The following is a 13674-nucleotide window of genomic DNA, read 5'->3' on the forward strand; positions in this document are numbered from 1 at the left end:
TGGCCAGTCTCTCTTCCTTCTCAGCTGCCAAGCCTCCTTAACACTCTTCTGACCCCAGGTGCTATCCAACCCCCTAATCAGGCCTAGGCAATGCACATCTGTTCCCTCCTCAGCTGCATTTAATTAGTAAAGAGGACTAGCTTGCCTCAGGTTTCTGGCCTTTAAAGGTCCTTTACAGGTTTTTCCAATGCATGGTGCAACACCCCCCACCCACAAGTGTATAACAGTGTAAATACAAAGGTGTAACCCCCGTTATGTTAGTAATAAACTCTACACAAAAAATTAGAAAAGGCAAAATCAAGTTGAAAGGGTAGTCTTGTGATTACACCAAGGAAACTTCCATTCAGTTTCTGGCTCTATCATACTTAGCATATGACCTTGTGCAAGTCACAATCTATGCCTCACTTTTCCCAAGACAGGAATACAACAAGAGTGTTGCAACGATAAATGGGTTAATATTTGTGGGTTGCTCAGATATTACACAGATGAGAGTCACAGAGGTTGAAAAGTAGTTGCAGAGGCTTAAGATTAGCTTTGATGTGGCCAATGATCCATAAAAGAGGAAAGGAGATAGTTGGGCAAGTTCTTTTGTCTTTCAGGAAGAGGAGCAGTTCAGTTTAAAAAAAAAAAAAAAAAAAAGTGATTCCCTCTGCATCTTTGCCTCTGGCAGAAAAGAAATTCTTGATGGTCAACAACCCTAGATGAGGGAAAAATCAGTCAAAGAATCTTTGTGCCAGACAACTTGAGAAAGAAGGTGATGATGAATTTTGGTATCACCCTGTACTCATTCTGAATAAAATTTACTCATGCCATCACTATATCTGGGAATTTGATAGACAGAACTGGCCATTGAAACTATTAGATCAGTATAAATTATAAAAAGATCTTAAATGCCTACAAAATGAAAAAAGCAAGCAAAATATAGATATTATAGATTGGGGCTTCTTAACTCTTTTACCCAATTATCAATCGAATAGTCTTGAACAAGAGGCTTCAGGAGAGACACAGTAGATTTAGTTATTCAGAAAGCAGAATTATGCAAGCAAAAAAGAGGGAAAACGTTTTGCAGTAAGGTCAAATTCACACACAGGAATTCTCTCTGTTATGCCGTAATGCACAGCAATTCAGAGGAGCAGAATGGAAGGAGAGTGCCTACAAAACTAAAAGAATACATTAAAAGGTTTCATTGTGTTGAGCATTATGTGTGTTGGGTCTTTAAACTGTCTAATGCTTTCTCATAACAGCACTTTTGATTAGTAGATGTATTCCAGAGAGATGCAGCCCTAACCACCTGTTTCCTTGAAACAGCATGGTAGTAGAATGTATTATGGTTGGGGGGACACATAATACCCCAGCATGCTGTTTGCTATAATACTTCAAAAGAGCAAGAAATGTTGGTGAAAGAAGCACCTATTTTATTCACATGACAGCTCTGCCAAAAGGGTATGAGAGAACTTACAGACATTCTAGTTCCAGAATTTAATTCATTGCTCCATTAAAGATGCTTATAATATAGCATATGAAACTACAGAAGTCTCTTGCACACTAAGATAACCATACACCTGGTAAAAACCTTAGAAAGCCACTAATAGAGTTCATTATTTACTTTAACATTCAATGGAAAGGAGCCAAGGGTGAAAAGATTTTTCCCTTTGTTTTTTTAGATTAGAACAGATGTATATTAGAGTACAATGCTTCATATGTATGAATATATTTCAGTTCTACAGAATAGATAAAATTACATTAACAAAACCAACTAACGTTTTATATTTGCTCTCCTTGTGCAGTTAACTGGCTTGTCTTAAAATATCTACAGTTACTAAATCAGGGGTGGGGAACCTTTTTTCTGCGAAGTGCCTGATGGTGGTACGCGGAAGACGGCCCCTCACGGAACCCCGCCGCCGTGAAACCGTGCCGCCACCGAATTCCCCCCCGCCGCCGAATTCCCGCTGAATTCCCCCCCGCCGCCGAACTCCCCCCTGCCGCCAGGACCGGACCAAATGATTTCGCGGGACTTATACGGCACGCGGGCCGGACATTCCCCACCCCTGATTTAAGTACTGAGACTGTCCTCTTAAAATATAAAATAATAAATAATTTCTAGTGTTCTGACTGTTAAAAGTGGGGAGAATGCTTAATATTTTCTCTCTATGAATATTTTAAGGTTAATTTGCATAATAAATAATCAGGAAAGGAAGATATTTTATTCAAAACCTATTGGTATGTTTTAAATAGAATACTGGCAAAAGACCAGTTTGAAAGCAAACAATTCAGCAATGAAGGACTTTACTCTGAATTTTAACATACAGGCAGGGCCAGATCCACCACTGGTGTAGATCAGGAAAGCTCCATTGACTGCAATGGAGTTATGCCAGTTTACAGTAGTCAGTGATCTAGTTCACCATGTCTTTCTTTAGAGAGAGGAAAATCACCTGTATTGCATTTTCATTTTCTAAAGCAGAGGAAGTCTTGCTACAGTTTGTATTTCTCATTCCCAGTCTGAGCATTCTAAATATTAATTTCAGATTTGCAAGAAATGAGCAGCAATAGTAAAACAAACAAACAAAAATAGTTGCAATGAGGAGAACGATACTGGCTTTGGTATAGATTAGGGTGTCAGTGAAAGCAAACAAGAAAAGGGAGGTTTTAAAAGTATATTTACTGAGATGAAAGAGTTCTAATTGGATGGGATAACATGAGAGAAAGTAACTGACAGCAAGACGGAAAGGAAGCAGAGGCTGAAGGAGGAGAGTGGATGGGTGAAGATGTACAGGATGTCAGAGTGAGAGGATGGAAGAAGTCCAGAAAGAGTTTTGAAATCCAGGAAAGCAATTTTAAATGGGATTTAGAAATGGATAAGAAGGTGACAAAGAATGCGGTGATCTCATCCCACTTGCTGGAACAAAGAAAATCATTTGGTCACAGAATTTTAGATCTCTTAAAGCTGAACAGAGATTTAGGAAGGTTATAGAAGAGGAAAGGATTTACTATTACAATTACTACTGGAAATTTCATTTCCCCCTTGAAATATAACATGAGAAACTCTTCAATATTACTAGTGTTACTAGTAATAATGAGTTAAATAGGAAGTCAGTCTAAAGTATATTGATAGATGTTTTACTTTATACTTTGTTGTGTGCATGTGCAGAATGTGTTTCAGTTTGCTTTTTGGGGTCACAACCTGATGATCCTTTGAGGCAATGACTATCTACCAGCTGAATAAGAAGTTGTTGACTCTAGATTGCTTCCTGTAGTGAATGATAGATTCTTCCCCAAATGTGGCCAGCTAATGGTTTGTCAGCATTGGATGCAGTGGAACATGCCAACGTATCTTTACAGACAACTTATTTTAAGCTTCATTTAACTGTCAGATGAAACCAGGTAAACTAGTGTTAAACCTGATAATACAGTACTGAAAGTGCATCTCCCTGAAAATAATATTTCCAGGAAGAAGAATGATACAGGGCACTGTCCAGTGCTTCTGGCTCTCATACTGGGGTTTTTTCCTTCTCTTTTCTAATGCTTCCATCTTTTTTTCTAATAGCTGAATGCAGACTAATTGCTTTCTACCTCCATGTCTGAGACTTCTAAAACAAGACTCAACACTTTTTTTAATATGAAAGTCATTCATCTGAACCCTTATAAAATTGACATTTTCCAAACTGCCAGCCTAATTCTTCAGCTAACCCTCCATATGAGGATGATAGCTGCATAAAGGATTCTCTGGTGGATTTTTAGGTGCCTAAAGAGCCCAATTTGTGCCTTGCAGTTTTTCCCACAGAGTTGACAAGTGTAATCTTGGAGGAGACATAATTGTTGGCTAGTGTTGTGTCCTTTCCATCCAAATATTGCTTATGGGGATACTTGATATAGTTATACACACACAGATGTACCTAAATTAGGTTTCTTCAGTTTCCTGTTTCATCACTGGTTGAAAACAGTCACATTACACAGAGGAATGTGCACTATAGCTTTAAGAGGGCTTTTTAAAGTACACAACACAGACTAGTTCACATCCTATCATCACTGATATCAGAGATATAGGTCATTGACTGATTCTGCTAGCTGCACGGAACATTCTGGTACACTGGGTCCCCTAATCCTGACTTTTGGCTTTGGGAGAACATTCACTGAGATGGAATGTGGAAAAGGGTGAGAAGATTATCTCTGTTGCAGAAAGAAAAACTCCTGGGCCATTTACATGAAGACTTTTTGGGGGGAGGTGCGAGTGCTGAAGAGAAGCCTACCCCTAACAAGTACCTTAAGTTAGGAAAACAGTGATTAGTGAAACATTCCAATTGGGTTCAAGGGCAATAGCAGAGGAAAAAATACCTTCTGTTTCCTATTGCTTAAAAAGTTGCCCACAGAAAAATAAACTACCACTCTGCCCCCACCCAAGCAAAAGTCTAATGGTAACACTGTTGAAGTTAGTCAAGTTATCGTCATACATCTATAGAGATTTATGCCACCTCTACAGGGCTAACTCCTGGCTAGACAATATTTGGGGGTGGAGGGGAAATATATGCTGTTGTTTTATTATCAGAATGAGAGCAGAATTGAGGTCTATTCTGACCTCAAGTGGATTTCATCTTCCTATAATTATATGAAAGTATTACTAGCTACTAAAAAGTCATTTTTAGAATCATATATTACTATGCTCCAGCTAATGGGTTCATTGCACTAATGACATCCCTATAAACTATATTCTCCGACCATCGTTGGCAGCGTGGTTATGATTTACTGCCAAAGCATGTTGTGTAATTGGATTTTTTTCCCCTTTCAAAATATGTTATCTATGGTAAACAGGCTTTTCCCAGGAAAGCAGTTTCTTTGATCACTCTTCACCATGTGATGAGTCTTGTAAGATGAGAGAAAAGCAAACAAGCCACAGCACAAGAAACAGGGATAAGTTAGGTAGCTATTTTTCAGTTATACATGAAAACATAATTTACAGAGTTTCTATTAATGTCATTTTAAACAAGTTATTCCTTGCATCAATAATAATGAAAGCTCAAAAGCCATACCAATTTATCTGCTCTTTTCTATTCCTTAGATGTAATCACACTGACTATGTTACAAAGAGGTCAACAAAGTTAATTTCTCAGGAAAGCCACTTAGATCTAGCCCTCACCCATATAGTCAATAACTCCAAAGGAAGAGTGTGGAAGCAGCCTCACCGTCAGGGATTACATTAAGAGGAAAGCACTACTCCCCCTTCTCTGCTGAAAGGGAGAAAGCAGCTCCTTCTTTCCTTCTCTTGGGTTGAGGGGAGCTCAACTCTCCTTCCTCATTGTCTGATGAGACAAGGACTTCTCCAGCAGGAAAGTCTGAAGTGAGGACAGCAAAAGGAGCTGTTGCTGACTGAGGAACGTCTAAGACTTGCAGCATTTCCAAATGGATGAAATAGCAGTAGCACCTTGTGGCAGGAAAGGAGGTGTTATAGGAGTCCTCCATTTCCTCTCCTCTAGAGGACAATTTGTCCCCTTCTCCCCACACTAGGGAAAAAGATGAGCCCCTGCTGCTGCTACCAATAGCTCCCTCTCCAAGCAGTGCTTGGACAGAAATGACACAGATTTTAAATTACACAAACAAAAAACCCTTTGAAAATGTCTAATCTAAACATTGAGGGGGAAAAAACAGGCATTTCTAATCTATCCAGGAAACAGACTACAAACCACACTCATTTTAACTTGCAGTTTAGATCAATACAGATTCTCCATCCTGGAAATCTGGATGGGGAGCACAAGGATGATCCCTTAACCAACTCTTCAAGTCATGGACACACACTTACGCAAAGGCCCTGTTTGGTGACAGCCACTTTAAAAAAAAAAAAAAAAAAGAACAAACAAACAAAAAACCCTGCAAGAGTAAAAATAATGCAGGCACAAGTTTAGCAGCAGAGTGGGGGCTATCCAGTTTATTGCACTGAATGCAACATGTATGCTTGTGGGCAGATGACATAGGTGTGCATTTGGTAGAAGCAAATAGTGGTCCTCAAAGATCAAATACAGGCTCTTGAGGCCAGAGTGGCTGAACTGGAGGAGCTAAGGGGACAGAGTGGTACACACAGAAGACAGGATACAGTGGAGCAGTCCCACCCCCAGTCCAACAGCCTCTGGGCTGTTAAGGAGGATGAAAGTCTCAGAGATGAAGAACATCAAGCAGGAGCAGAAGGAGACAATACAATCATTGGGACTCTCCTTACAGGTGATGTCATGGTATCCTCTCGCACTGAGGATGTCTCTCCAGGGAAGGGGCCCCCTGTTATTATGAGACAGCTAACAGTAATGGGGGATTTGATTATTAGAAATACAGGTAGTTTGCATTGACTGGGAGAACCACATGGTGAATTGCTTGCAGGGAGCGCAGGTTGTAGACCACTCCAGACATTTAGACAGATATACATGCAGTGTTGGGGAGGAGCAGGTGATCATGGTACATGTAGGTACCAGTGACATAGGGAAGGTAGGAGAGAGGTCATGGAGTCCAAATTTAGACTATTAGGTAGCAAATCAAAGTCCAGGACCTCCATGGTAACATTCTCTGAAAGGCTCCCAATTCCACCTGCAGGGTCAGTTAAGCAGGCAGAACTGTAGAGTGTCAATGTGTGGATGAGACGATGGTATTCAGAGGAAGGATTTAGGTTGATCAGGAACTGGGGACCTTTTGGGAAAAGAGAAGCCTATACAGAAAGGATGGGCTCCATTTAAACCAAAACAGAACTAGACTGCTGGCATGTAAAATTAAAAAGGTTGTAGACAAGTTTTTAATTAAGGACTGGAGAAAAGCTGACAAGTGCAGAGGAGTCATGGTTCAGACAAAGATATCTCTTGGGGAGGATTCATTATATACTCGATATCCTAATAAAGAGGACAGGATAGAAGTTGAAAAAGAAGTAGGAACCAAACAGAAACAGTCAAATGAAAAAAAGAGTCCCATTCAATTACATCACATGAAGGCAGACAACTAAATATTGACAAATTTTATAAATGCTTCTATAAAATGGCTAGAAGTCTAGATACTAAAATGGGTGAACTTGAGTGCCTGGTATTAAATGTGGATATTGACATAACAGGCATCACAGAAACTTGGTGGAATGATGATAATCAATAGGACATAGTAATAACAGAGTACAAAATACAAAGGAATGCCTGAGTAGGTTGCAATGGTGGAGGAGTGGCAGTACACAAGTGAAATACAGTAAAAATCTTAAATGAATCAAACCTCTGGAGTGAAGACAGATGCAAAGAATTAATTTACCTTCTCCATAAAGGCTTTGTCTTCCTTGAGTGCTCCTTTAGCTCCTCAATCGTCCAGTGGCAGCACTGATTTTTTGGCTGGCTTTCTGCTTCTGATGTACTTTAAAAAAATCACAGTTTTTTTGTCTTTAGCTAGTTGCTCTTCAAATTTTTTTTGACTGACCTAAATATACTTTTACACTTGACTTCGCAGACTTGATGCTACTTTCCTCAGTAGGATATGACTTCCAATTTTTAAAGGGTGCCTTTTTGTCTCTAACTGCCTCTTTTGCTCTGTTGTACAAGGATCTGTATTAGAACCAGTACTGTTCAACATATTCATAAATGATCAGGGAAAAAGGATAAACAATGAGGTGGCAAAGTCTGCAGCAGACGATACAAAATTACTCAAGGTAGTTAAGCCCAAAGAAGACTGTGAGAAGTTACAGCAGGATCTCACAAAACTGGTGAGTGGGCATCAAAATGGCAGATGAAATTCATTGTTGATAAATGTAAAGTAATGCACATTGGAAACTATAATCCCCACTATACATTCAAAACAATGGGGTCTAAATTAGATGTTACCACTCAAGAAAGAAATCTTGGTGTCATCGTGGATAGTTCTATGAAAACATCTGGTCATTGTGCAGCAATAGGTGAATAAGGAAGTATTATTTACCCCGTCACATAACACAAGATTCAGGGATCATCCAATGAAATTAATAGGCAACAGGTTTAAAACAAACAAAAAGAAGTACTTCTTCACAAAACACAGTCAACCTGTGGAATGCATTGTCTGGGATGTTATGAAGGCAAAAAGTATAACTGGGTTCAAAAAAGAATTAGATAAATTCATGGATGATAGGTCCATCAATGGCTATTAGCCAGGATAGTCAGGGATGCAACCCCATGCTATGAGTGTCCTAAACCTCTGACTGCCAGATGCTGGAAGGATAACAGGGGATGGATCACTCGATAATTGTCATGTTCTGTTCATTGATTTTGATGCATCTGGCACCAGCCATTGTTGGAAGACAGGATTCTGGGATAGATGGACCACTGGCCTGACCCAGTATGGCCATTCCTATGATCTTATCCAATTCTTCTTATCCCCATTCTCATCCCTACTGCTTCTCATCACCACAAGATGATGGATGGCTGCATCACAACATAAGGTCAAGACATACAGCAGCCACTCCAACAGTGTGAGAAACCCCATTTCAATCCACTGCTGCCAATATGTCAAACTGCTGCTGAAGCAGAAATGAATGTAGCAGACAGGCAGCCTGTCTAAAATCTCATTACCAAATATGAAGGTTGGGCTTGTAGGCCCCATGCCTTTCTAGCTCCAGGACATACCTATGCTTCTGCTTCTCAACTGGACCTCAGTTTCTCTCTGGCTGGTTGAGTGGTTTGGCCAGACGGCCAAATTTAGTGTTCTTCTCCCCTCCCAGGGGGAAGGGAAGTTCAAACAAAAGAAAGAGGATTTCCACAAATATGTCATTTAGCCTTCAACTTCATGTTCAATAATTTTCTGCCTTCCCTGGCAATCATTTCCCTCAAAATCCTTCCCATAGGTCTCAGGCATTTTCCTCACCACTTCTACGTAACATGATAGGTGATCCAGGCCCTCCTCTACACCAGGCACTGGTCCTGGGACCCTAATTCCAAACCACACTACTTCCCAATTCCCAGAGCCACTTCCTATTTCTGCCTATTTCTTCATACCATAGGCCTTCTTCACATCTCTTCATTAGTCTCCAGTCAAAACACTGGCAGGGTCCACTCCTGGTTCCCTCTCCACAGAGAGCCACAGCAGCCTGTGCCAAGTCCCAGTTCCTCACAAGCTGCTATTGCTCTCCCAGACCTATCATTCTAATGATGACTAGGTCCTGCCTTTCATTTCTTGCTTTCCTTTTCTTTCATTTTGTAATCCCATAATCTGGGAGCAAACAAGACACAAGTGAGAGCTGGGACCTGAACCCTCCCTTAAAGGTCGAGCTCCAGTGCTTAATTTGTAAGGAAAGTGGTACCAGGGCTCAACCAATTATATTCTGGGGCTCAAGCCATTTTTTTACATTCATAACTGATGCAGCAAGCTCAGAGGTGCCGGGGCAATGAACTGCCAAGCCTAGAGGTGCCTGGGCTGAGCCCAGGCAAGCCCTGGCACAAATTAAGCACTGTCCAGCTCATCTGTGATATAACAGATATTTGATGTATGGGATTAGGTAAACTGTGATTTTGCTGTAACGCAGCAGCCCGTGTAACTGTGGACTGCTGTAGTCCACACTAGAGGCTGATTTACATAATGCTCTAGCTATATACAATGTGTCAAGTGCTTTGGGATAAAAGGTGCTGTTGATGGTTGTGACTGATATTAATTGATACAGTAATAACATACATTTAGCTAGTGCAAAGCCTTTTAATTGTAATTAACTATGTGATAAATATATGTGACATTCTAAGATCTGATCTCTTAATATACCAGCTGCCAAAATAAAGATTATGGAGTGGTTGGTTGGGTTTTTTTGGACATTCAGGAGGTGTTAGTTAAAAATGGCTGAGTTCTGGTGACAGCCAGCCAAATCCTTCCAAGTGGAGAACAATAGAAGCTGCTGGGTGCTGAGCACTTTTGAAAATATGACCCCAGGTATAGGTGCTGAGCACTACTGAAAATGTGTCCCTAAATGCTTTATGCATTAAATGCCCTATAGTATCCAAACATGCCAAGTAAGGATTCTATTTCAAAGCAGAAACTAATGGTTGTACCGTAGAGAAGATGTTAACAAATGAGATCCTACAGATTTAAATAAGGTAGTTTTCCAATAAAGGCCTTCACAGTTGCCTGGAGAAAAGTGTGACTTTTAAATCCAGAATAGTGAGGGAAATAATATGAATGACACTGAAATTAGGAGTAGGTGCATGTCTATTTCAACATGTAACCAGTAGGGAGAAACATATGTTTGGCCTTGCAACCTTGCCTTAACTGAAACTGTGGAGTACTGATTTCTGTTGGCTATAAAATCTTCTATAGGATGACCTAGTGGTTGACACACAGGATTGAAAGTCAAAACCTCTGGGTTACACTCCCAGCTATGCTACAAACTTCCTATGGAACCTTGGGCAAGTCACTTAACCTTATTGCACCTCAGTTTCCTCCACTGTGAACTATGGGTAATAGCACTTACTTCACAAGTGTGTTGTGAAACTTAATGTGTAACCTGCTATGAAGCCTTAAATGGAAAGAGTTATAGGTGTACAAAGTATCATTATTATTAAATATGGAACTTGACTTACTAGGGATTGCAAATTAAGTCAGTTATAATTGCTTGCCATGGATTGCCAAACCTTTCCTTTGGAGTAGATCTAACTACCTGACTTGTTCTTTTTCCCAAGAAACTTTGTCAACACCATGTTTCCATAATGAGCTCTACTCTATGGTGGATACTTTTGTCATTTAGGGTTAATGAACATTATAAATTACTGGAAAGCTTTTATGTCTGTCTGTTTATCTGTGTAGCAGGAACACCACAAACAATATCCATTTAGCATACCATTGATATATCAAAGATAGTTTCTTAATTACTGTAGCCATAAAACGTTATTGAGAGATAGAACTATAGTAAGTCGTCAGTTCAATGAAACTAGGGAAAAGGTTTCCAATGATAGAAGTTAAAATCCAATTAATAGAATCAACCAAATAAATGGTGAGATTCTATCCACAGATCTAACTGTACAATTCCCATTGAAAGACACATATCTTAGGGTGAAAATTTGGCCCAAAACAATAAAAAAAAAAAAGATAGCACTGTGTTGTCTGCAGTACACATTTAAACATTTGTCACAAGGATTAAAACAAAGATATAAATCAGATGATGTAATGCCACAATTCACTAATTAACTGAGACAACCAGGAAATAAATCTATATTAAAGCCAGTAACTTAATTTTCCCCCCTTCCTCATTTAAAATTTGGTGAAAAGGAGTAAGATTCCCTAAAAAATGCCTTTAGGTCTCCATGTAAAACTAGACACCCCACAAAAATAGTTAATTTGGCAGTGGAAAAACTTGAGACAATGTAAGCTTATGTTAACAGACAACTCCATCCTAAAACTCAAGATGATTATTAAAGATTATGCTATATAGACAGCAAAATAATTCCAGTGCGATGGATAAGAGAGGAACAACTACTACCATAATTCCTTGCCCCTTATATCAGAGATGGTGAGAATCCTATTAGCTTCTTCCCCCTCAACAACAATTCTATACCAGGAGTTCTTTTTTTCAGCTTCCTTAAGACACTTGATTTAAAAAACCTGACAGTAAAACTAATCAGTGATGTTAGTTACAAAAGCTATTGTGTGACTTTGGGAGACAGTAGTAATTCGAAAACGAATGTTTGATCCTAAAGAGAATTATTATGCAATATATCATTCTTCCCACATGGAGTCTCATCGAGTTAAAAGGCATTCACGTCAAGTGAGGCAACATAGATGTAACTGTACAGGCAGAGATGTAAGTAGTTATGAGATTGGACTCTGAATTCTCTCAATTTGATTACATGAGTTTTGTTTCATTAGGTAAAAATGTGTAGTAGATTAAATATGCCAGTCTTGTCTGTGCCTTATCTAGGTATTGGCTCTTTCGAATGACTCTTCTTTGTGTAAGAACTACAACAAAATATGAAGTTATATAATCCTAATATAAATAAATAATATAAAAACAGAAAAAATTAAAATTTATCAGAAGCTTTTTTGGTTTATTTATCAACTTGTATAAAGTTGATATACTAAAGATCACTAGGTAATGTGAGGCTGCTATTTATAGGCCCAATTCTATTCCATTTAAGTGAAAGGGGAAGCTTTTGTAAAGTTCAATGGGAATAACATTTGGCCCAGCATACAGGATGCTGAATCACAATATTGCAATGAAGCATCAGATGTGCTGACATTAAATTCAATGTTTTCTGCTAATGGAGGGCTGTAAGTCAAAGAGGTTTCAGAGTTCAAATTGTTGGTCTCCCCTTTAAAAATGTGGTTATTTAAGAGCCATGACCTATGGAATTGTAGTAACACTCTAATTTCAAGAAACATCCTTTTGCTACTTCCCTTCCCACTTGTCTAGAACCCTCTTTGTCCCCCCACACAATCTGATGAATGTTGATGTGAGAATCTTTCCTTCACAACATTCTGAAGGCAGAACGCAACGCAAATTGCGAAAGGGTGGAGGAGATGCACTGTATGTAAGAGAGCACTATGATTGCTCTGAGCTCCAGTATGAAACTGGAGATAAGCCAGTTGAGAGTCTCTGGGTTAAGCTTAGAAGCAAGAACAATAAGGGTGATGTCGTGGTGGGTGTCTGTTATATACCACCAGACCAGGAGGATGAGGTAGATGAGGCTTTTTTCAGTCAACTAGGGAAAGTTACCAGTTCACAGGACCTGGCTCTCATGGGGGACTTCAATCACCCTGACATCTGCTGGAAGAGCAATACAGCAGAGCACAGACAATCCAGGAAGTTTTTGGATAGTGTTGCAGACAACTTCCTGGTGAAAGTGCTGGAGCAACCAACTAGGGGCCGTGCTCCTCTTGACCTGCTGCTCACAAACAGGGAAGATTTGGTAGGGGAAGTAGAAGTGGGTGGCAACCTAGGCAGCAGTGATCATGGGATGGTCGAGTTCAGGATCCTGACAAAAGGAAGAAAGGAGAACAGCAGGATACGGACCATGGACTTCGACTCCCTCAGGGAGCTGATGGGCAGGATCAAGAAGGGCAAGAATTGTTGCCATAAGGATTAATTTTAGGAAAAGATCTGATTACTTGCAAATTAAAATAAAAAGCATGTCACTCTTTTGCTTCACATACAGGAAAGGATGGGAAAGGAATCCAAGAGAGCTGGCTGTATTTTAAAGAAACCTTTTTGAGGGCACAGGAACAAACCATCCCGATGTGCGAAAGAATAGCAAATATGGTAGGCGTCCAGCTTGGCTTAACAAAGAAGTCTTTGGTGAACTTAAACACAAAAAAGAAGCTTACAAGAGGTGGAAGCTTGGTCAGATGACTAGGGAGGATTATAAAAATACTGCTCGAACATGCAGGAATGAAATCAGGAAGGCCAAAGCACAATTGGAGTTGCAGCTAGCAAGGGATGTGAAGGGGAACAAGAAGGGTCTCTACAGGTATGTTGCCAACAAAGAGGAGGATTAGGGAAAGTGTGGGCCCCTTACAGAATGGGGGAGGCAACCTAGTGACAGAGAATGTGGAAAAAGCTGAGGTACTCAATGCCTTTTTTGCCTCTGTCTTCACAGACAAGGTCAGCTCCCAGACTACTGCACTAGGCGATACAGAATGGGAAGGAGGTGAACATCCCGCAGTGCTGAAGGAACAGGTCCAAGACTATTTAGAAAGATTGGACATACACAAGTCCATGGGACCCGA

This window comes from Emydura macquarii, unplaced genomic scaffold (genome assembly GCF_026122565.2).
Source record: "Emydura macquarii macquarii isolate MOO-44397 ecotype Brisbane River unplaced genomic scaffold, CSIRO-AGI_Emac_v2 contig_1790, whole genome shotgun sequence".
In the NCBI taxonomy this organism is placed as follows: domain Eukaryota; kingdom Metazoa; phylum Chordata; order Testudines; family Chelidae; genus Emydura; species Emydura macquarii.